The 23,477-nt window shown below is 40.9% G+C and overlaps 2 long non-coding RNA genes across 4 annotated transcripts in view; one reads left to right on the forward strand and one right to left on the reverse strand.

Annotated features, from left to right (window-relative positions):
• The window catches only part of LOC133215326 (uncharacterized), a 520,488-nt gene that overhangs the window by 237,895 nt on the left and 259,116 nt on the right, over positions 1-23,477 (reverse strand). The window lies entirely within an intron of this gene.
• The window catches only part of LOC133215324 (uncharacterized), an 80,631-nt gene continuing 68,364 nt past the window's right edge, over positions 11,211-23,477 (forward strand). For all 3 annotated transcript variants that reach the window (XR_009726382.1, XR_009726381.1, XR_009726380.1), the window contains exons 1-3: positions 11,211-11,594; positions 13,210-13,313; positions 14,114-14,200. This is a non-coding gene — a long non-coding RNA (uncharacterized LOC133215324). The remainder of the gene's footprint in view (positions 11,595-13,209; positions 13,314-14,113; positions 14,201-23,477) is intronic.

Consider the following 23,477-nt stretch of genomic DNA (forward strand, 5'->3'; position numbering starts at 1 on the left):
GGAATTGATTGTAATGCAGAATTACACTGCAAGTGTTGCATTGGCAGGACTGCCACTGTGGAGTACACATTTTATCTACACATGAAATCAAACCTCACTTTAATACACAGTCACAGTAAGTCAGATTTATCCCCATCATAAGTCTTTTGGCTTTAATGAAGCAGCACCAGAAAGCAGGTTTGGCTATGAAATGTTAAAGTAAGTTTTGGAAACATGTTTTTCAGCCCATGTGCAGCTATTTTTCACAATGGAAAGAATACATTATTTGGCCATTAAATGAAACAGAAACACCAACATTTTGAGTGTAATATTGACTAAAGTAAGCTGTTTCTTCATCTTTTCTCTTCATGTGTTGAGGGAAACTGAACTGGCTGTGTTTAAAAATGTGGCCAAGCACATCTGAAAAGCAATTAAAGAATATATAAAATGACTCAAGAAAAAAAAAAGGGACATTTTCAGCATTGCTGGCAACCACTTTTAGACCAGAATTCACTATAATTCCAAGTGGTCTTCTGTTTGTTTGGTTTGGGTTGTTGTTTCTTTTCTTCTTTTGTTGCTGTTGTTTTGGTTTAAATTTGTTCTTCTGATGTAGGTTTGTGGTTTGGGTTGGTTTTTTTTGTGTTTTTATTTTTTTGTGGGGGGTGTTTGGTTGGGGTTTTTTGGTTGGTTGGTTGGTTTTGGTGGGTTTTTTGGGGATTTGGTTTTTTTTCTTTTTGTGTGTGTGTGTTTTTGTTTGTGGGTTGTTTTTCTTGTTGTTGCTGTTGTTGTTTTGGTTTTGTTTGGGTTTTGTTTTTTTTAAATCCAGCTCAGGTTTTTCAGAACATGTGGAACATGGCTGAAAGAAAATCCTGTCACAGCATTTTTTCACTGTGAGGGAGGTCACGATGGCAGAAATTTCACAAGAACAAATGACATCACCAGATTTCCACCTTTCAATGGTTTGGGGCCAAAACAGTCACAGATTTTTCACTTTCTGCTGTAGCTTGTAAATAGTGTCTTTTTTCTTTAATAATAACACTAGTATGATATTAATTAGATAAAACAAAATTGGTTCTGATCAAATTTTAATTTCTCCATCTTACCATTAGTCATGTCTATATTTTGCACATTCAATCACATTTGAACTCAGATAAGGTGTCTTTACTGAATAGTAAATAAATGACAAAGATGTATGGAAAAGTTTTTATGTACTTTTATGAGTGGTAAAACCAAAGCAAATTGGTAAATGAGTATTCAATTCCTCTATTTAAATACCTGTAGAAAATAAGGTAAATATAAATATATTTGACAGTGAATATGTCCAGTGGGAACATTGCCTTGTGTTTCATGTTATAGTGGCTAAACATTAAGTCAAGCCTTTAACTTGAATTTAATGTATTAAAGCAATAACAATCAAGGCACAAGGCATTTCCTGGGACTTAATGACTGACTGGGAGAGTTGATGGACCAATGTGAAGCCGAGGGCCATTAACCTTGGCTAGACATTAATTTCCCTGAAAATTCCCTATGCTGAAGTTGTTAGTGCTTTTTATTATCTTTTTATATATTAAGTGCATATCTAAACATTTTCCCTCCTGTCCAAGCAATTTTTTTAAAGATAAGGAGGAAATATTTAGGCAATAATGCTGCTACCTTTTATCTTTCCTGATAAATTAAAAAAACAATGGCAAAACTAAAGAAGAAACAAACCCAAACCATTTTGGAAGCAAAATACAAATTCCATAAATGAACACTGTAAGGATTGTTTGAGAAGTCTAGTACAGTTGTGCACAGAGAGTAAGGCAGACTGTCAGCTTCTGCAGTCAATGGTGCCTGCTTGGCTCCAATGGAGCTGCCTGCAGTAACGCACCTCCTCATTTCTTCCAGGGATTTCGTAAAGTCAGGTCTCTGACATCCTCTGCCCCATTGCTGCCTATTCATTGCCAATATCTCACTTTTGCACATTTCCCCAGGAGCAGAAGGTAGCAAGACCCGTCCAAATTAATTCTAACACTTGGAACAGAAAATGTTGATTCAAAATCAACATTTATCAAGAGCCAGCAAGTCAAAGGAGGTGATGTTTCCCCTCTACTCAGCACTGATGGGGCCGCACCTAAAGTGCTGGGTCCAGTTCTGGGCTCCCCAGTATGAGAGACATGGATATACTAGAAAGAATCTATCAAAGGGCCACAAAGATGATGAAGGGACTGGAGCATCTCACCTGTGAGCAAAGAGTGAGACAGCTGGGGCTGTTCAGCCTGGAGAAGGCTCAGGGGGATCTCATATATAAATAGCTGAAGGGAAGAAGACAGATCCAGGCTCCTTTTGGTGGTGCCCCGTGACAGAACAGAGGCAGTGGGCACAGACTGAAACATAATGATCTCCATCAGAACACTGGGAAACATTTTTTCACTGTGAGGGTGACTGAGCACTTGCAGTTTCCAAAAGCAATTGCAAGTTGTTGCTCTTCCTGGTTTGGGTTTTGTTCTTTTGTTTGGTTTTGTTGGTTTGTTTTGGGTTTGATTTTTATTTTTTTTTTTTTGGTGGTGTTGGTTGGTTTGGGTTTTTTGCATGGATTAATTCTTATTTGACAAAGTGGTTACCAACTACTGCCTTATAACTTGGCTAACCTGTTTTCAGGAGTCATTCGTTCGTTTTATAATTGGCAATAAAATGTTCCATCTCCTCCTGTAGCTTGTTTAAAAATCAGTTATTGCTAACAACAAATGAAAACTCAGCATGTGGAAGTGTTAGAAAAGGATGTTGAACCATGTGTTGGGAATTTCATTCATCTTGATATTTTTGTGCACCTGTGAAGTAATTGGGGCGTATGAGTCCATGATTAAATGTACATGGTAAAATAATTTCAACCCTGTATTAGACCTAGTGATGAAATTGCTCACTTCACATAAGGAATACCCTCTATATTAACATATTTAACATACAACCCTTCAGCATGGGGGAGTAAAGGAAAAAAATCCATGCTCAGCAAAGGGCCACTCTTAAATCTGAAGTCCAACTTCTGTTTACATAGCATTAATACATGTTTTTTTCCATAACTCTGCTGATTTTCATCATGGATGCAGCCCTCACAAACAAGCAAGGAATGCAACCCCAGCTCGATCTGACCAGAAACAAAATAGAAGACACCACCTCTCTCTTTGCCCCATTCTGACTGCAAACAAGAAAGAGCAAGTCTAAAGAGGATCCTAAACCAAAAGCAGATAGAGACATTAAGCAGACTCCAAGGAAGTTGTGACCAAAGTGTCAATCTGAACTTTGTGGCTGATGCTTCCTTCTCAAACAGGCTAAATTAAAACGTAAACTCAGAAACTGAGGTTGAATTGACAGAGGAAAAGACAACTGAGATATATATTGTGTTGTCTCAAGCAGTGGCAAATTATCTAGTATGAAACTATATAAAGCTCTATCAGTGCCTTCTCTTTTTGGCAAAACACCATACATTTGACAGAAGTGTTTCTACTAACTGAAACAATTGCCAGAGAGGAGGCTGTATTTTATCATTTGGGATGTCACTGCAGCTGTAAGAGTTCTATTAGGTTGTCCTGGCTCAGTGTTTGGTATTTATTCTTACCATTTAGGAGCATCACATCCTTGTAGCTTGGAAGACATCTATTGAATGGTGGTAAGTGCTTGGTACTCACACAACAAGTGGTATCACCGCACTGGAACTAACTTGGTTTCACAACTTGTGAGTTCAGAGCATCATCACAAAAAGAGCTGGGAGTTTATTTATATCAAACCGATCCATAATTAAGTTTGGCACTTGCTTATATAGAATTTGGGATTTCTCTTGTGCTTTCCATCAAAAGATGTTCTACAATTCTTCCTTAGGCAGTTAATCATATGATTATCCTATTCATTGCTATTATAAAATAGTCACTTTATAAATGTATATATTGCGTGGGGAGTTAGAGGCAGAGTCATTGGAAATAAATTAAAAAAAAATATTCTAGAGACTTGTAAAGAGGTCCAAACTGCTGGAAGGAAATGAACTGAAGTGTTATGAGCTGTATTCACTGCAGAGAGAAGAAAGAGGAGCCCTATAACTTCTCTTCCAGCTGGTTGTGGAGTTGCTAAAGAAGTGTTACCAGGCAGAGATGTGACTCATTAGTGTGGTAGCTATTTGGTTAATCCATTAAGAAATTATATTGATTAGCACAGCAGTTTTTAGAAATACATGTCAGTTTTATTGTTGCTGCTTTTAATAAACAACAGTGTCTCTAACTAGGTCTGGTCAAAGGAAATGGTTGCATTAGAAAACAGATTAATAAATTCAGATAAATAGGAATTCAGCTGTTGATGTGAACAAAAATGGATATATTTCCAAGGGAATTATGTGGTCAAGGCCATCTAATCTGTAAATCCATAGTTAGCTATGATCAGTTGCAAAGTAGATTAAAATTTCTAATAATTTCAATTTGCCAGAACTGAGCTTTTCTACTGTAGATGGAAAACACATTTTTTTGAAAACCTGTATTTGAAACTATATGCAAACTGTGTTGCTTTTTGGCTTCCTCTTACAGATGGCTCCAGCAAAACCCATGTATTTTTCTCTGAAAAAAAAAGTGACTTGAGACCTTGTAAATCCACTGGGAGAAAAGCATGGTAAGGGCTTGAGCAGAGCTATGGTGAAGACCATTCTAAGAAATAATATCAATTCTACTAAATGCGTTCGGTTTACAAGCTGCACAGATCGTGAACCTGTTGCACAGACTGCAAAGGAAACACTTTAGATAACAGCAGATGAGTTTTACTAAATGGTTACGTTTCCATGGAATTGACACTCTAGCTTTACTTTGTTTGAGATGGGTGGTTGTTAGGATGATCATATTCGTTGTGAAGAGTCCAGAAATAGTCAGTAATGAAGAAACTGATATGAAGGAAAATCTCTCTCTTTCCTGAGCTGGTAATTTTAGTTTGCATATCTGAAACAATGAGTTTGGAAGGATTGTAACATCAAATTGTAACAGCCAACTTCACTAAAGCCTCATATCTTAAAATGTCCATTAAGAAAAAAATATTTTATGACTGAACATAACTCTCAGATATTCTTTTCCAAACAAGTAGAAAAAGACTTTTGAGGGCTCTAGTAATAGGATGATTATTTAACCTGGGATGAAAGATGTAGCATGAGGATGCTGGTTGTTGTTATAGGCAATCGTTACTCATTACCAGCGATTTTAGATAAAGCAGATTCTTCAAGGGAGAACTTGTTCGAAGGGAGTTTCTGGGTTTTCAAGTCCTGGCTGGAGACACAGCCTTTGTGATGTCATCTGCTTAGACGTAGTATGCAGGATTATAGCATCTTCTTACCCTTGCAGACACTTCCTCCACTACCACCATGAGCCATTCCTTCCCACTGCTTGCTCATTCCCTTTGTTCTGAATACTGTGTCAGGGAGCTTAACCTCTTCTCCAGTTCTGCAGTTCTCTGGAGTGAATTTCAGTACTCACTGACAAATTAATGTCTTTAAGCAGATTAGTACTAAATTAATAGTTTCAACTAGAACAGCATTTTTACTCTTTATTGCCATAGCTCTGCCCATTTTTCTGTTGTCTCTCATGTTCATTTGGGAATGCTGCAGAGCTTTCACAGAGGTTCAAGATATTAAAGTACCCTCATTGCACTGTGTTGTTTTTCACTATACATAGCAAATTGAAGTAAGAGGGGTGCCTGAAATTAGGATGACTTTCCAGCTGCTTGCAATACATTTTGGAATGCATAGCTCATAAGGGCTATTCAACACAGATTTCTGATTAGCATAATCTTGCATGTTAAATGTTTCATATGACTTTTTTTTTTTTGCAGCTACTGTGGGAAATAAATAAAATCACTTTACTATAAGAAAATGTTTTCTTGGTAAATGTACTTATGAAAGTGTTTTAACTCCTTACTACTACTCAGAACCACCATGTGCTATCCTAACTATGTCTTCAGTTGTGCTTGTTCATCCACAAACATCAAAGAGCCCACACTGCTATTCTTCCTCAACCAGCTGTTGGTTTTATTATGCCAAACTCTGGTTTCCGTTGCATAGATGGAAGTCATTATTTTGATTATAAATGGATCAAAATTTGCTTCATCACTTTCATCCTGACTCTGAAGGAATTTTGCATGTAGAGAAAAAGAAGCATACTTTTCCCCAGAAGTAATTTCTTGAAACTACCTTGTCATAAAGTAGAAAAGCTCTGTGCCGAGTGTTCAGACTTATTTAGTCAATAAAGTAGGAGGTATGGGCCATGCTGAACAATGGAGAAAGCTTTTAAGGTGATGGCCTGCACAGCCCATGTTCTCAGAGGTGTAAGCACACTTGGGTACCAACTGAAATTAGGACCTGGTGTAGAAAAATGCCAGAGGTTTTATCTGATCTGGTCTCAGATGGACAAAGCAAAGCTTGGTGTGGTAGATTAGACCCAAGCCACAAGATAGTGCTTAATAAGTTCTAGTGGAAGGAAAGCGAGAGATGATTTACCACCACATAAAGTAAATGGATTGAAGTTTATCAGTAGGAGTACTGAGTCACAGCTCATCATCTAGAAACCTAGAAATTTTCAGTACTACAGCAACCCAGCAGTTGCTGTATATATTTTGGGAGCAAGGGAAAAGTGACAAGTAATGTTTTTTGGAGCATATTATAAAAGAAGTAGGTTTTATCTTCTGGGTGTTTCCATTCTGTAAGTTTTCTTGTCAGATTTGGGAGAACAATATTTCACTTGGCTTTCATTTTGTCTCTGAATCATTGTAACAATGGAATGTATGCTTGCAATCTTGAATCGCTGAAGAAAAAAAGGCAGAGCTGTTTGGGAGGTGGGTGGGAAAGAGGAGGGGAGGGCAGAAGAATGAGAAATGACTGATCTAATTTTCTGTACCTCACAAATTCAAGGCAAATATGATAGCATTTGACTAATAGTCATTGTGAAGCCACCAAATGCTTGTTTACTTTGAGAGCATTTCTCCTGTGATGGGCTAGACTTAAGAGCAGCTTTGTTTAAGACCTGAAAGGAGTGAGGACTTTTTTTGGTAAAGGGAACAGCCTATGCAGTGGACATGCTTCAGTGAAAAAGACAAGAACTTTCTGCTAGAATTTAATACATTTGTAACAGTTATAGGAAAGAGAACTGCAGGCAAAACAGTACATTTATGGAAGATTTAGTGGAAAATTACTGAATTCTTCTAGACCGGAGGCATGTCAGTGCAGTCTCTGTGGCCAATGTACTGCTGGAAGAGACACAATTGGACTAGCCAGCCTTTGAAGGCAGTGGCAGACCTTATTGTAGATAACCATGGAATGTCAGAGTGATATTCACTGGTCAGTAACTCTTGATATCTGCTGGTTACCTTCAATCAAAATTTAGTTGAGGAGGCACAACTGGAAAATGTATCACCTTTTTCTATTTGTCTCCTGTATTACAATCTCAAAGAGAAAGAGAATAAACATTAAATCTAGAAATAAAATATTCAATCTAGAGATAAAATATTCTTTATTACATATTAGATGTAAAAGTTTGCACTGTATGGTTAACAAATACTTTTGTAAGCAGAGCTACGGCACCCAAATTTTCAATGTTAACACCTTTTTTTTAATTATTGCACCAGTGTGCCACTAGGTTGTAAGGTTTTGGAGCAGAAGACCAGAACCACTGCATAGAATCACAGAATCATAGAATGGTTTGGGTTGGAAAGTATTTTAAAGATCACCTAGTTCCAACCCCCCTGACACAGCAACAGTTTCCACTAGACCAGCTTGCATAAAGCCCTATACAACCGGGCCTTGAACACTACCAGGGATAGAATCATAGAATCATAGAATAGTTAGGGTTGGAAAGGACCTTAAGATCATCAAGTTCCACCCCCCTGCCATGGGCAGGGACACCTCACTCTAAACCATATCACCCAAGACCTCATCCAACTTGGTCTTGAACACTGACAGGGATGGAGCATTCACAACCTCCCTGGGCAACCTATTCCAGTGCCTCACCACCCTAACAGGAAAGAATTTCCTCCTTATAGCCAATCTAAACTTCCTCTGTTTAAGTTTTAACCCGTTACCCCTTGTCCTATCACTACAGTCCCTAATGAAGAGTCCTTCCCCAGCATCCTTATAGGCCCCCTTCAGATACTGGAAGGCTGCTATGAGGTCTCCACGCAGCCTTCTCTTCTCCAGGCTGAACAGCCCCAACTTTCTCAGCCTATCTTCACACGGGAGGTGCTCCAGTCCCCTGATCATCCTCGTGGCTCTTCTCTGGACTTGTTTCAACAGATCCATGTCCTTTTTATGTTGAGGACACCAGAACTGCACACAATTCTCCAGGTGAGGTCTCACAAGAGCAGAGTAGAGGGGCAGGATCACCTCCTTCGACCTGCTGGTCACGCTCCTTTTGATGCAGCCCAGGATATGGTTGGCTTTCTGGGCTGCAAGCGCATGCTGCCGGCTCATGTTCATTTTCTCATCAACCAGCACCCCCAAGTCCTTCTCCACAGGGCTGCTCTGAATCTCTTCTCTGCCCAGCCTGTAGCTGTGCCTGGGATTGCTCTGACCCAGGTGCAGGACCTTGCACTTGGCATGGTTAAACTTCATGAGGTTGGCATCAGCCCACCTCACAAGCGTGTCCAGGTCCCTCTGGATGGCATTCCTTCCCTCCAGGGTATCAACTGAACCACACAGCTTGGTGTCATCGGCAAACTTGCTGAGGGCACACTCAATCCCACTGTCCATGTCAGTGACGAAGATGTTAAACAAGACCGGTCCCAACACCGATCCCTGAGGGACACCACTTGTTACTGGTCTCCAGCTGGACATTGAGCCATTGACCACAACTCTTTGTGTGCGGCCATCCAGCCAGTTCTTTATCCACTGAGTGGTCCATCCATCAAGTTGATGTCTCTCCAATTTAGAGACAAGGATGTCATGTGGGACAGTGTCAAACGCTTTACACAAGTCATGTCGTGTGGGACAGTGTCAAACGCTTTACACAAGTCCAGGTAGATGACATCAGCTGCTCTACCCCTGCCCATCAGTTCTGTAGCCCCATCATAGAAGGCCACCAAATTGGTCAGGCAGGATTTCCCCATAGTGAAGCCATGCTGGCTGTCACCAAGCACCTTGTTGAGTTTCATGTGCCTTAGCATGCCTTCCAGGAGAATCTGCTCCAAGATTTTGCCAGGCACAGAGGTGAGACTGACTGGTCTGTAATTCCCCGGCTCATCCATTTTCCCCTTCTTGAAAATGGGGGCTATATTTCCCTTTTTCCAGTCATCAGGAACTTTACCTGACTGCCATGATTTCTCAAATATGATGGCCAGCGGCTTAGCAACTTCATTCGCCAGCTCCTTCAGGACCCATGGATGGATTTCATCAGGTCCCATGGACTTGTGCACATTCAGGATGAGGCTGCCACAGCTTTTCTGAGCAACCTGTTCCAGTGTCCCACCACCTTCACAGCTTAAAGCCATTCCCTCCTGTTCTGTCACTACATGCCCTCATAAAAAGTCCCTCTCCAGACCTTCTGTAGGTCCCCTTTAGGTATTGAAAGACTGCTCTAAGATCTCCCTGGAGCCTTCTCCAGGCTGAACAACCCCAGCTCTCTCAGCCTGTCTCCACAGGAGAGGTCCTCCAGCCCTCTGATTATCTTTGCGGCCTCCTCTGGACTCTTCTTGGAGTAACCTCAAAATGCTTTTTCTAAATGCCTGTGTAATTTTTACCCTCATTTCTATAAGTTTATTTATAATTTTTGTTGAAAGCCTTGCTTGATTTTGATCTTTTTTTTTACATTAGGAATAGTTTGCAGATGTGCTTTTATATAATTAATGTTTACTAATGTTGGGAAATTTGGTTGTTTAAACTTCTTTCAGACAAGTACCTGTCTACGTTGCTATTAACAAATGTATGTTACACTTGCTACTTGCACACAGACTTCTGGTTTACTCCTCATTAAATATTCAGATAGCCTGGTGTCTCGCTCAAGGGACGTAAGAAGCGGAACTGAAAACAGACTTAATTGTGCAGAAGACTAGACAAAGGCAAGTGACTTTATTTTTGTACCTTACTTCTTAGTACCACTAGACTTCAGCATGGTATCACAGTTTATAACATGACTGCATGGATTTCTGGATCACCTTGAAAATGTAGGGTTCCAAAATTAGAGAATTATCCCCAAATATTATTAGAATAAAATGTTTGGGAAAGGTAAAGATTGTCTTAGGCAACATGGAATCTATCACTGTGGAAAGAATGAATATAACAGATTTATTACACAAATTTGAAAACAGTGTTTTGTTGGTGTGATGCTGCCATCAACACACCCAGCTCCTCCCAACCCCTTTTGAAGTTGGTTGGACTTACTGGATGGTGATAGCACATTCTTTTGCTGTCAGTATCACAGCAAAGACCATTTGAATAAAAATATACAAACCCAGTAATTTCAAGACATCGTTTATTTCCAAAATGCAAATACATCAAGCAAAAGAGACAAAGAGAGAACTGTTAGTAAGGGGTGGACTGATCTTCCATCAGTAAGGGAGCTGGGACAGCACATACACCACCTCCAATTTAACCACAGTTCTAGTTACAATACAGACATTTTCCTAAAGATTCCTTTCAGGTATTTATCTGTTTCTTTTGCAAAATGTGTAAGCATTGCAAAACCGATTCTGAAGATCCAGCCACCTCCAGCTAAATCACCTCTTGGCTCCAGCTGCCCCAGAGCCACCAAGAACCGGCTTTCCAGCATATTCCTTAGCATGGGAATTATCCGTAAGGGGTCAAGGCAGCGCCTTTGCTTTGGTGGCGGAGCGAGGGGCGCACTGGGTACTCCCGCGACGCCCCACGGAAGGGGTATGGACATCCAGGCGCTCGGGGCACAGGTGGGGGACGGCCTCGGTTTGACAGCGCAGCCCACACCGCCCACCGCCTACCTCCCCCCACCGTGGCTCAGCGCGCTCGCCTCGACTCCGGCGGGAGCCGCAGCGCCCCGCGCTACCGGAGGCCGCTCCTCCGATGCGGCGAGCGCGGCCGGGGCACTGCCGGGGGCCCGTGGGCGGGCGGCGGCGTGCGCCGCGGAGCGGGGTGCGGACAGGTGGGCTGGCGGGGGGCGGCGTGGAGGAGGGAGCGGGCGCGGCGCTGTTGGCGTTGGCGGAGCCGGGGGCGGGTCGGCCGTGGGTAGGCAGCAGCGCCGTGCCGGGTGGTGCTGCCCCCCGCGCGGCGGTGGCGGCGGCGGGAGCGGCGGTGGCGGGAGACCCGGCCCCGCGATAAAAAGAGAAGAGGCCGGAGGTGCGCGCTGCGGGTCCGCGCGGTGGCACCGGCAGAAACGTGCCTGGGAAGGAGGGAGCCAGAGCAGGAGAGGGAGGCTGTGCCGAGCGACGAGCCGCCTCCCTCCGTCCCTTCCTCCCTCCCTCCCTTTCCTACTCCCGCCCGCCCTCCCGCAGGAATCCCAGGCTGGCGGCGCGGCACGGCAGCACCCGGGACGCGCGGCTCCCCTTGGCTGCGCGGCGGCTGGAGGGAAGGAGGGAGGGAGGGAGCCGTGCTGGTGAGGAGGAGCCGCCGCCTCATTCTGCGGCACCGGCCGGCGGCGTGAGGAGCGCGGCGAGCGCAGGTGGGTGGGCAGCGCCCGCTGCTCGCTGCTTCGCAGCGCCGGACTCTCGGGCTTAGGGATGCCCCTCTGCCTCCGGTACCGTCCCGGTGGGAGGCACCTGGTCGGGCGGCTCCGTGTGCGTGGTTCGGGTGGGCGTCGCGGCGAGGGGCTCAGTGGGGCTGAGGGGAAGCTGGGGCGTGGGGCTGTGGGGGGCTTCGTGGGGCCGCGGGCGCCGCGGTGGGGTCGGGGGTACGGACGCGTGGGACCGCGGGATGCCGGAGGGGCGGCGGCGGCTGGGAGGGAGGGCGGTGGGGTCCCCAACGGGTCCCCGCGGCCGTCGGTGCCTTCCCGCTCGAGGGAGGCGGGAGGGTTACCTGGAGGTGCGCGTCGGGACGCAGGCAGCCCCACCGGTGGTTCGGGCTTCATCCATCCATCCATCCATCCATCCATCCATCCATCCATCCATCCATCCATCCATCCATTCAAAGAGCAACTTGTTCTTGGAAAACCGCGTTTGATTTCGGTTTCCATTCCAGCGTGAGGTTCCTGTGAAGGCTGCGATCGCTCTTGTAGGGCAGCGCAGGGGTGCGCGTCCCCGGCGGCCGCGGACATCCGTGCGGTCGCCGTGGTGCGGTGAACGGAGTTAGCTTCTCTCCTTAATGTGTTGAGAGCGTTTTCCCAGACTGGGACATAGTGGGAACGTTCGGCCGACTGCTTCCACGAATGGCAGGGGTAATTCAGAGCATGAAGAAGGGGAAGTGCATGTGCGCGGAAAAGCCAGTGTTCCCCCCGAGCTTGTACTCTGAAACTTAATTATTCGGTGAACCTTCTGTTCTGAACACCAGCAAGCTTTGCTTTTTCCAGGAAGCCGTGAATTTTCTGGTTTATCATGTTTTCAGGAAGGGGTTAACTTGAGGGCTCTGCTTAAGTCGTGTTTTAGGTCTTAATTTGATGTAAATGGTTAATTTAGTAAAATCAGTGCCATAGTCCTCCAGGTATTGTAAACTGGGCATAAACCAGTTTCATTGTATGAAAAAGTTCAAGATCACTTTCAGCTCTATGAGATATTTTGCAAGTACTAGCGTTTTGGGTTTTTTTTTTTTTGTTTGTTTTGTTTTTTGTTTGAGGGGTGTGTGTGTTTGTATGTATTTCTTTACAACCTGTATAAGGTAACTACGCTGAGCATGGAAATTACATTCCTGCAAAACTGTGTTCATTTTTGTTTTTTTTTTCAGATGGAATATCAAATGAAATTAGTTCTTGTATTTACCAAATAATGAAGTGCAGGTGCATTTTATGTTGCTGCTTCAGAAGTCACCTTGCTCTGTCAAGGTTATGATGTGTCCACTAAGCAATAAGGATAACTTAAAAATCTGTAGAGCCTGTAACTGTCTTTGAGAATTTTAAATGTTCTGTGGGGCTAAACTAAGTTGGGACTGTGATTATTTTTTTATTTTTTTTACTTCCTTCCTGAAATTTATTAAAGCGAAAAATTACAAATAACTCTGAATATCTTAACACACCTTTTACAGAGGAGAATGCTTTAGAGTGTTTGTATAGAAAAAGAAGTGAGCTGAAACATTGTGGTAATGGGATTTGCAGCATAAAATGGCTAATTTCTCTTGTATGACTACAGGTGGCAGTGTAGAAGCCAAGAACAAAATTTGGCAGAAATTATTGTGTGTGCAAGAAAATGAAGAGTGTACTCATGACTAAGCACAGGAACCTGGAAAACCACAGGTATGTGAAGTGATTCATACAACTGCCTATGGTGCTCCCAGTATTTACTGTATTCTGATGTTCCTGGCTCAATAGGTATTTTTGGACCAATTATCACTTAATGTATTCACAGTAAGAGCCTAATCAAAATGTCATGGAAAAATCTATATTTGATCACTAAAAGGAGCAAAAAATACTTTGAAGGCAGTATGCAAGAAGAGATTGGATTTTCCCACTTCTTTATGGTTTATTTTAAAGAAAAAGGATTGAAGCACTAGGTTGCATGTAGGTATTTTTTTTCCTTCTAAATAAATAGATTTCATATTGATAAAGCTAGCAGCATTTATTGGCCTGAATATACTTGAAAAGGAGAAAAAGAAGAAACTTTAGAGATTGTAGGAAGATTTGCAAGCCTGGATGTTTTGGATGTCTTTTCAGTATCAGTACTGTTTTTATGAGCAATGAAGAATGGAAAGCTCAAGGAGAATTACGGAATTAAGAAGATGTAACTAAGAAGATGTCATTTCACGTAACTGTCCAGTGGTGATGCATATGTGTTGTTAAGGGTTAAATCTTACAAGATTTAAAAAAAAAAAATCTGTAACGTTGTTTTCTGTTAAAAAAAGGAAGGTAAAAATAAGCAGTACATAATAAAAGCTCATGATGAGCTTTCATATTTCAGTCCAAAGGGAAATACTAAATTACCTTCATAATTATTTTTTCTCATTAATTAGCAGTGTTAGAGTGAGGCAGACTTTTTCTTGTATGTTTACATCGGTGTGCACAGCCTCTAGAAATTAGTCCATGGGTCTGCATTCCAGGATTGCTGGGAGGCCATGGAGGACGGGATGAACTCAGAGCTGGAGCTTGAGGATTTTTTTGGAAGTGATGAGTGGGAAGTTATACTGGTAAGATGTGTCAAAGTGGAATTATCACTGTGTTTATGAATATATTTATACTCTTGCATTTGATGGTTGTTATTCTAGTCTGAGAAGGATTTTTTATCTGAACCTTTAAATTGCTTCTGTGAGGTCATGGTTATACCACAAATATCCACAGATGACAAAGTCCCCTTGTGTCAGCTATCCTGCAGTAACTGGACCTTGGCCACAGTTTTAGTTCTCCCCAGTTGTGAAGAAGGTTACAGAAAGAGTAATTTATTTCACTGTTAGAATGGCTAAGAGTGTACATCCCATTAGGTATAGCCAACAGCTGTCACCAGTAAACTGTTAAATGATGACAGCTTGGCATCTTGAGATTCTGAAATCCAAGTCAAAATAATATTTGTTTGTTTTTAATCCACTGTTTAAAAAAGCATTCAGGAAACTACACTTCAGCTATAGCTTTGTGGGCACCCGTACCCTGAAACTGTATGCTCTGTGTAGAGAAGCTGTATCTCTGTTGGTAAATGGAAAGACCCTAATCTGAGTGGGGTTTTGTGAGTGCCTTCATAAAGCTTTCAAAATACCGTGTGCCTTCATAGGGTACCCTGAAGAGCTATTGCAGTTCTTAACTCCAATTTAAATATAAAGAAGTGGATAAATCAAGATCTTTGGGACAGTTCTGCACGGGACAGCTCTTCTAACCACTTTTGGCCATCATGTCACTGGGTTGTCCCCTGTTACTTCTGAGTGTGGACTCACTCTGGCATAGCTGTGGAGAAAAAAGCATCAGAACTAATTTCTATACAGCCTCATAGTTCTTTTATTATTATCTCTTATTGAGCAAAACAGTTAAGTATACTTTAAAACCTTAAATTAATAGACGTGATAAAGTCAGTTGAACTGTTTATGTAGTACAGGTCAGCATATGCTTATGGCTGCTTTGAACATTATTGAGTTCATTAGTTTGTGCTAACACATTTAGAATGGAAAATGAAAACGTTTGTCTTTGGTACAAAATTTTAATGGGGTCTTTCAATACATCAAGTGTTCAAAATTTTAAATAAAAAAACCTCTGGTAACTAAGCAGTGTGGTGTTCAAGAGTTCAATTTACAGACACTTGTCTGTGCTAATTATGAAGTATTGACATAAATGAATGAAACTATTTGTTAAAGTGCCTTCTGCAGTGTATAACAGTTACGTGTTCACAAGATGATTCATAACATTCTGCAATTTGTGATGAGTTTCCCTGCCATTACTGGAGAGTACTAAGTATCTAATGTATTTGCAGTACACTGGGTTACTTTAAATTAGATTTGATGGTGGAAAGGAAAAGAGAACCATTTACTATCAACTGAAAAATCAGGCCTGTTTTATGAATCAGTTAGTATTGAGTTTCACTTTACTGTATGGTACAATTTACCCTTTACAATAAAATGCAAATGTTTAATCATCTTGCCTATAAACACAGCCGTGACAGTGTGTGTGGGAAACCCTCAAGAATTCTTTTGTGTTTAAAGTTGTGTACATTATAACTAATAAAATGTAGCAGACTTGGTATAAGTGAAAGTAGAATTCATAGTAAGAAATCTAGTTTTGGAATCTAAATGTGTAAGGTCCCATTTTGAATTGATGAGTCTTGGTTATAGAGACTACTCTTTGATTTGATGTGGGATGTATTTGTAAGTACAGCTCCCATTAACAGTTCAACAGATGCTGCATCTTAGAAAACTGTTTTGAGCTGTTTTGAACTGAAAGTTGTGGCTGGTTATGTGTCTGCTCTTGTCTTAAGAAAACTGTATTTAAGGCCTCACACAATCAGTCATTTCATACGATCATAAAGATGGCTGTAATCCATTAGATTATAAAGCATGATTGCCTGGCAGTTATTGGAAATACCTGTTAGCGATACCAGCATTTTACACAAGAAAAATTAAACTTTCCCACTCCTTAGTACTTGTGAAGGATTATCTTGAAAATGCTTTGTGGGAACCTAGAGGATGTACTAGGTCCGTGGGTCAACGATGGCTAATGGAAGGCAGATGAAGGATTTTTTTAATTTATTTTATTTTAATATATTTATTTTTTAAAACCTTAATAGGCCAGTATCAAAGGTAGATATTTAGAAAGCCACTAGAATGTCTGTCAGGAGGATGAGAATGGTCTGAATCAAAGTTCAAGGCAGGGGGAAAGGGGAAGGAGGCACAAAGTGAAAACTTTAGTGAAAATACACTGAGAGTAAGCCTAAAACACAAGGTGTGTGCCAAGGCCATTAGCTTGGACACTTCGGTTTCACAGGCTAGAAGATGATATCAGGTCTCCAGTTAGAAAAGAGCAGCATTTTCTTACTTTCAACAGTATTAATACACCTGTTAAACCAAAGAGATAGTTATGCCATTGCAAGGTGCCCATGTAGATTGCTATAACTGAAGCAGACTCTCGTCCACTTCAGAAGTCACAACATGCTAAGTATATGTGTAAGGAAAGTATATTTAATTACAAATGTGTAAACTAAACCTCTAGGCATGTAGTCTCACTGCTTATCTCTATGCAGGCTGCCACTGGGCTTCTATGAGGGGTGACTCCTAATTTGGAGGACATAAAACATGTAAAGGAGAAATGATCCTGAAATTTCATCCTGTAGACGAGACCTTGCTCTCACGTGATGGCCAGCTATCCTTTTGCTATGAGAATGCCATTGCATGGTGTTGAGTCTAGGTGATAGATGGATATCTCCTGACAACTAAGTGGAGTGCAGCTGGGTTTATGTTGCTGGAAGGGAGTCTAGCTTCCAACTACATGCCATGGAGGCTTACAACAAAAGAAGTCTAGACTATGTTTTTGTGCTGGAGAAGCAGGTGGAGAAGTGCTGGTGACATAGAAGGGCTACCAAAATAGTGCTGGAAACATCATCTGAGTAGCTAAATAGAAGGTTAAGAATAAAGACCTCTGCAGCATCAGTCTGCACTGTAATCCCAATATTCTGAGTGAGGACAAGCAGAAAGGACACACAGGTCAAGATGACACAGCCTCTGGGGTTGAAGGCCTTAACATTACTGTGCATGTGACAGAAGTTGATGAAGGTCATATAGAGCACATGAAAAACTAGGTCAAATATAGACAGGAGCACAGAAGAACAAGCAGTCAGATGAAAATAGAACTGTTCTATGCAAATGGTAGAAGACTAGAAGATTAAGATGGAGGGAGTGAATGGTTAGTTCTAAGGTAAGTTATTGATGTCATTGGTCTACCACAGAGAAGGTAGTTGGCAGGACATTCATTAGAGTTCCTATGGAAAACCTGGTCAGGGGAACAGTCAAATGAGTAAAATGCTTGTAGCAGTGTGGAGAGACTCAGAACAAATGCATATACCCAAGCAAATCCTTCTCTGATCCTCAACCCGTGGTTAAGCAGGCTATAAGAAACAGAAAACTTCAAAAACTTATGTCCAAAAAAATAAAAAAGTGAAAATAGGGTAAATTAAGCATAAAATACACAGTAAAACAAGTTAAAGCCTAATAAGTGATTTTTAAAAGGCAGAGAAGCTTGTTAAAAGTACCTTTTCAAAGACATCAGAAACAGGAAGGCCATTGGGTCAATTGATAACTAAGATCTAAAAGAGCTCAAAAAACTCATGCTCACTGTCTAGGACCTCATATTCCCAAAACAAAATCTTTCTCCTGTGGGGAGAGAAGCACAAGGTACCATTGAGGCATCTCTTCCAAATCAAGAGATGCTGGAATATTTTGGTTTTTAGAACAAAATTATAGAAATGGGTTACAGCATTTGTTGCAACCAAAATTGCCAAGTCTGAATGCACCCAAGACTTCTGGAAGAGCTCTCTGTAAAATTGCTGAACTGTTAATGGTGGTGTTTAACAGCACAGTACTGCTGTGGTAGCAGTGAACTTGAGCATGCCAAAGGTGTTGCCAGTTTCAAAAAGGCATCCAGAAAGCCTGTAGGAAACAACAGGACAAGTATGACTGGCATTCATACCAGTCAATTTGTTGGTAAATACAGTGAAGAAGAAAACTAATGGATTCATGGACAAATTTGATATACCAGGAAAGAGTCAGAACAATCTCAGAGGTTTGATAGAGTTCTTTGAAGACACTGTTTAGGTTGTAAGTGTGATTTAGCTGATGCAGTACTCTTCAGTTTCAGAAAATCTTTTGAGAACTATTTGCCAAAGGTGCTGAGTGAAATGGAACTGCTCTGACATAAGAGGAAAGTTCTCTCCTAGACTGATAATTGGTTGAAAGATAAGGTAGGAACAAATGGCCTGTTTTCACAGAGGTCACTGGTGGAGTTGCACACGGATGTGTGCTAGGCTTAACACTAGTCTGCATATGCATTGGTGATCTGGACACATGAGTGCAGCATGTCTCCAAGTTAATGAGGGTAGCAAAAATGGAAGCTAATTATGAAGAGTCAGAGAGGGATCTTGTGATGCTTAGTAAGTGGAGATGAAGCTTGCTGCTGATACTATGAAGTAATGCATGCAGGGGAGAACAATCTTGCTATTATTCAGGCTGTAAGCTATTAGCACTAAAGGAAGTGATGTAGAGAGCTTACTATAGTAAATCCAAACATTGGTTAAGTGTTTAGGACTGGCCAAAAAAAAAAAAAAAAATCAGGAAAGAATGGCCAACAGAGCTTAAGTCTGCTATGCCAGTCTGTAAACTGCCTGTGCTTTTGTTCTGACTCTGGGTGCAGTTCTGATCCCCATATTTAAAGGAAGGGTGAGGGGGGGAAAAAAGAGAGAGATAATAGAACTAGAAATGGGTGGCAATGATAAAGAGCAATTAAATAAAGGATCTTCAGCCTAGCAAAGAAATAGCTAAAGATGAAAATGATAAAAATCTATATAGGAGTGTAATGGAAAAAATGAACAGGGAATGCTCATTAACTGTCTGTTGTAGTACAAGACCCAGAGGGGATCAAATAAAATCATCAAGTGGCAGATTCAGAACAAGTAAGCGGTGGTATTTTTTCTTCACGGTGCATAGTTTAACTATGAGCCACTGTACATACTAAAAGTTTACCAGGCTTTACCTGGCTCACCTGGCTGTGAGCTTTCAATGCAAAACAATCAATCCTTGCTTTGAAGAATAGAAACCTCAGTCCCTGAAGGCTTGGGAAGGGATCCTGACGTGTATCCCTGTAATATCCCTGCAAACAGGGAAATCCCTGCTTTCCCTGGCCTAGTGCTGAGAGACCTCTGCTCTCAGCCTTTGCTAAAGATATGGTATGGGGATAGGCATATCTTTGGTCTGACTGGATATGCTATTAGTATGTAAAATGGAGATAAATTGCAGTCCCCTAAAGAAAATGCTGACCATATGCCATTCCAGATGCATGAAAAAATTAATGCTGAAGAAAATGTGTTGATAAGGACAATTTTTCTTTTCTTGGGCTTAATAACTTCCCCCCCCCCCCCCAAATAATATCAGTTTTCTTTAAAGGCTGTACCAGTCCATATTATACCATGTTGATACATGAAGTTTACTGCCTGTGCAACGGAGTTGAGATTCTTCGTTCTGAGATGTCAGTATTCAGCTTTAATTCTGTGCTTGCTCAAAATAAATTGAGTGTTTTTTATTCCTTGCAGTTTATCTTCATATGGACTGAATTAAAAACCTAAATGCAAAAATAAACTGGAAAAGTTTGAAATGCTTACCTATATAATAAAATGAAAAATACAGTTCTTGAGTCAGGAACATGGAAGATTAAATCTCTTTTCCTATAAATATGGTGAGATTTACACTTGAATTCTTTCCTTATCCAAGCATACAAGGACTAAAGCTATATTAGACTTGGACTGAATGAAGACTTGGCGAAAATAGCTTATTAAGAGTAAAGGATGACTTGACTGCTAGACATGAAAATTGTATTTAAATATTAAAAGGATGTAGAAGTTAGAAACAAGAATTATGTAGTAATCCAACCAGTAACAAATGAAATGAAATGAAATGAAAGAAGACTCTCCAGATTGTAAGGCTTATGAGCTTGTGTGAGTACAGCCAGCTGTGAGGTACAGAACTGGTGCAAATGCTGTGCTACAACCTACAAGGAGTTACAGGAATGGATGTTGGGTTATACACAAGGGTTTACTCTAACCCAGGAAAATTAGTCTTCTTGGGTTCCAGTGGTCAGTGACAATAAATCAGTATCTCCAGCGTGTAATACAGAGAACCCCAAGCTGGTTTGTGCTCTGAATTACCATCTAGAGGAGCCTTTCTCTGTCCACAGTGGCTACAAACTGACAAGGGAGACAAAGAGGACTGGCCTCCCTAAGTCAAAGGTGGCCTTTGAATATACCCATTCTTTATGTTAGTGTCAAACCTGATTTATCTAGAGGTTTTAGTAGGTCACTTTTTAAATCGAGTGATACTGAGATAAAAATACATGGCAGGACAATACTGGCTAAACCCTTTTTTAAAGGTTCCACGAAGAAGTGCTTATTTTGTGCTTCAGATTGTCCCACAGAGTTTTCCACTCTTGCCTGACGAAGCTGACAGCTGTATTAAAGAAAAAGAAAAGTAAAATCAATGATTTTTTTTTTTCTGAAATAAGTGGATGACTCATGCAAAAAGAGATCATCCTGAGTTTTTTAAATTATAAACGTTGAGCAATAGAGCCTGTTTGAAAGGAGAGGTTAATTAGGTACCCCACCAAACATCCCCAACACACTCTTTCAGGAATGGGAGAAGAATCATCCTCTTGTTATCTCAGTTATTCTGGTGATCTGTTCTTTAGAGTATTCCCATTTGTTCAAAAACAGGAAAACATATTTCTAAGAGTATATTTTTCATTTTCATTTCCTGTAAGGAAATATGATAGCAAAGGAAATAAAAGTGTAAGAAAAAAATCTGTCTCTCCTTTTTATTTGGTAATTAATGTAATTAGGTAGTGAAGCTGAACAACTGGCAGTCTGACATTAAAGGAGATTTTGGCCAGCACAGATGACAGTAAGTTTTAAGTTTTTCTAGAAGTAATTTGGTACCAGACACTGTGGAGCAAAACTTCACTAGTAATGCGTTTGGAGGGTTAGGCATTCGCATCTGTTTAAAACCATACTTTAACCATAACACATAGTCTTAAATAGGTAACAATGCAGTAATAAATAATAATAGAACAATAGAAAACATAGTGCACTTCTCAAGCAGTATTTATTCCAATGTTATCTCAGGAAGTGAAGCCTGCTGTGGTTTTTTGGTGGGTTTTGTTTTGGTTTTATTCTTTGGAAATAATTTCTTTAGAAACTATTTCAGCTGTACTTTTCTAATGCAAAATCCTCTGAGAAAGGAGGCTGTGAATTTCAGTATTATGACACTCCTGCATTTGTACCTTTTTTTTTTTTTTCCATTTTTAATATCAGCTAGACTTGGTGTATTTCTCTTTATTTTGGGGACATGGCTGGCTCTGTAGTTATTCCCTAATGCCTTACAAATAGTTGGTTGGACTTGTTAGTTTTTATCTGGGTGGTTCTTAGTGTTCCTGATAATTCAGGTGATTGTGCACTCTATAATAATAATAAATAGGAAGTCAAAATGAAAGGCACATGCTGTCCTCAGCTCAGGTTTCAGTTATATGAAATCTCTGTTGCTTACAAATAAAGCTGTAAATTCTTACAAAATCTTCAATAAAATGGAAGCCAGAGCCCAAAGCAAAACAAAACAAAACAAACAAAACAAAAAAAAAGAAAAACAACGAAAAATCAGGTCTCTGCTGAGCCCTGTTACCTGGCACAGACGTAGCTCTGACATCACCTCCTACAGCCTTACATCTTGCTGGCTCCTGAGAAAGCAAATAAATGGCAAGTCCTCTTGTTTCAGAAACTGAAACCATTGATGACTGCCTTTCCTCTTTTTGTATATGCCTTCTTTTCTGTTTTTGTTCCTTTGTTTTTCTTAGCTTCTCTGCAGTTTTGCCTTTAATCATCACCCAATTACACAAATGTTACAGAATTAAAAAAAAATTATTACTTATTTTGACCTATCTTGGTGTTTCCTGAAACTTCTAAGTACTGTCTCCCTCTTTCGTTTAGTCTGTGCACAAATAGTTTCTAATTGGAATGAATATTTAACAGCATATTGAAGATACAGCTATAACGGTGCCATCTTCATTGACCCAAATCTGGTCTTTTTATGAAGTTTAAAGAAGTTTTTATTTTGCTTGTTCAGTCATAACAAGCAGGGCTACCCTAAATGTTAGTGTGCTGCATTAGTTTTCTGATGGCAAAGGGCCTTTTGAGAGTTACACAGTTTAAAACATTTTACCTCACCAGATAAACGTGCATATGATGAATTACAGAGACCAAGACAGTACTGGCAACATCTTAAACCATGTTATCTCAAATGCTTGCCAATGTGGGCATTTGCTTGTTAGATTAGGAATCTGTGAAGGTGTAAGCTTTTGTCAAGTATGGTGAAGATGGTTTTGAATGGGGTGCAGTGTCTGTTGAATGGGTTGTTATTTCCAAGACTGTAGCATAAGTAGCTCAAACTCTGTTCTATGCTTGGTTTAATTTACAGTGTTCCTGGGAACATAGTTGTTGGGAAAAGCCAGAGACCAAATAATTCAGGAATCTTCTGATTTCTGCATATTAATCCTAGCTGTGGCTCCACTTGCTCTCACTTTCTGTGGTCCTGTTCTTTGCCGTGCAGTTTCTGCAGTGAGTGAAAGGCAAGGCTGCTCAGTGCCCAGAATTGCAAGCCTGAGAGTTAGGTTATCATCTTCAGAGATGTAGGATGGGATTGAGATTTAGGATGGGATTGAGGCTGTGGCCACATAGCTGTTTTGCCAGGGAAGTACCTGAGCTACTTACCTATCTTTCTCTTTAGACCATTTGAAAAGAGTCATGCTCATCTGTTGAAAGAATGAGCATAGGTACCTGACTCTGGGAGATGATTTAGGTTCTAGATGGCAGACAGAAGTAAGGCCCTGACCTACAGACAGCATCTAGGCTAAGGTAGGATTTAAGATCCGTGTCGACACTTGGGTATGTCTGAGTTGTTTCCAGCTTTAGCCAGGCACTCTGATTTGTTCTTCTGAGACTTAACTTGTCCTACCGCCTAGCTAAGAAGCCCGTCTGTCTGCTGCAGAGCTCTGACTTCACTTTGGGGACCAGTTTGCCATCAGTTAGGAGTAGTAGTGCATGGCTTCCACTGGAGCCTTTTATTTCATCTAGCTTTTGGAACAGTGTTGGCAGGCTGGAATTTCAGGGAGCTGCCACATACAGAGACAGTAGATGTTTTGGGACAATATGTTTCCTCATCCTTTTTCGTCATCCTTATGCTT

Source organism: Neopsephotus bourkii, unplaced genomic scaffold (assembly GCF_033783945.1).
Source record: "Neopsephotus bourkii isolate Nb327-2 ecotype Australia unplaced genomic scaffold, CSIRO-AGI_Nbou_v1 NB_962, whole genome shotgun sequence".
Lineage (NCBI taxonomy): Eukaryota > Metazoa > Chordata > Aves > Psittaciformes > Psittacidae > Neopsephotus > Neopsephotus bourkii.